The following is a 1,792-nucleotide window of genomic DNA, read 5'->3' on the forward strand; positions in this document are numbered from 1 at the left end:
GGGGGGGGGGGGGGAAGGGAGAGGCAGCAAGCGCTTCTTTCCAAAAGGCGGAGGGGTTCTGAGGTCATTTCATCTCTGCTCTTTTCGTCATTTTGATAGAAAAGCAAGCCGACTGCCCAATTTGCCCGAGTGATGCGGTAACTTCGCGCAGAGATTACTTTAATCAAGATGTTAAAACATTTTTGGTTCTTCCCCTGATGCCGCCCGTGCGTTTAATAAAAAAAGGTCGGTGCGACCGTCCCAGCTCGCTGCGGACTGGATTAAACCACGAGTCTTGAGAGTGTGGACATTCGGAGCTTAATCGTTGCTAATTTTATATTACACTAGAGGAGGAATGTGGAAAACTGTTGGGTAAGCTTTTGATAGGAACTTCAGAATTTCCTTCTCTATCTAAAGAGCGAAGCGGCGTGCAACACGTAGTGATTTTTCCCTGCAAGGCATCCACCGCCCGGTGCAGGAAACAATCCGTACCCCTCCGGAAAATAAAGTACAGCTCTTAAAAACTTGGGAGAAAAAAAAACAAAAAAACAAAAAACAAAAAAACCAACCCCAAAACAACCTTGTCCTCTGCTTAAATTCTCTTTCCCCCTCACAAACCAGCCGGTAAACCACCACCGAAGCAGGCACGCTGCTCTGTCCGCAAACCTGCAAAAAAATTAAAAAAAAAAAAACCAAACCCACCCACCCCCAAAAAAACCCCAAACCAACCCAAAACGCGGAGGCATTCCTGACGGCAGAAGTGAAACCGTCTCGATCCAAGCGAGTTTACTTGTAAACCCGGGAAGAAGAAGGGAGCCGGGGGGGGCGGCTCCCCCCGGGGGGGGTGGGGGGTGGCGGCGGGAGCGCGGACGGACCCGCCGGGTTTGGGGCTGCAGCTGCTGACTCAGAAAAGCAATGTAGGTCATCCCGAGTTTCCTTAAGTTACCTAAGTTCGAACAATTCAGCTTTTCTTTAGAGACTTCCCCAGCGCTGTTGCAACATTTCCGAACGCCCTGGCTTTTGCCGAGGTTCAGCCCCCGGCTCCGGGTTGCTGGAAGGGGGGGTTGGGGGGGGGCAGGCGTGCCCGCTCGTTGGTACTTACTCGTTCCACCTCTTCCCTCGCCCATTTCCATCGCAACGCTACTTTTTTTTTTTTTTATCTTTTGTCTCAGAGGCGTTTTAAAAAAAAAAAAAAAAATTGTGCCAGCGCGTCACACTCCCATTTTCCCCTCAATTTTCAGAGCAGCAGCAAGGGAATTGCCTACCTACCCGCCGTTCAGTCCGGGTCCCTCCAGGAAGGCTTATTCACGGTTCCCAGTTTGGATCTATTCTTCAGTACCACTACTTACTACTTCCCACCGCCCCTCAATTTTTACACCGTCACTGCAAGGGCTACGAAAAGAATTCACTTTTACCACGGGGTTTGTACGCAAAAGACGAACCGTCTTTTGAGCGACACCGAACACCGTCCGTCTTCGAACTAGGTAATTTTCGTTATTTATTTTTTCTTTCTTTATTATTATTATAGTATTTTTTTTAACCACAGCAGAGCAGTCCCGGCGGAGAACTCCTCACCGGAGGATGAGCAAGCGTCGAGTTCTGTCGCAAGAGCAGCGAGGTGGGACGGGGAGCAGAGTTTGTCGCGGAGAGGAAAACCCGGGCTCGGGGGCCGCTTCCCGCCGGGAACCACGCTAAGGAATTGGGGGGATCGCTCCCGGCAGTACCTGAGCCCCGCGGCCGAGCGGCAGGGAGGGAGGAGATCTCCGAAGGGCTCCCCCCCCCCCCTCCCCCCCCCCCCAAAAAAAATCATCGT

This window comes from Haliaeetus leucocephalus, unplaced genomic scaffold (assembly GCF_000737465.1).
Source record: "Haliaeetus leucocephalus isolate CR32 unplaced genomic scaffold, Haliaeetus_leucocephalus-4.0 Scaffold897, whole genome shotgun sequence".
In the NCBI taxonomy this organism is placed as follows: Eukaryota; Metazoa; Chordata; class Aves; order Accipitriformes; family Accipitridae; genus Haliaeetus; species Haliaeetus leucocephalus.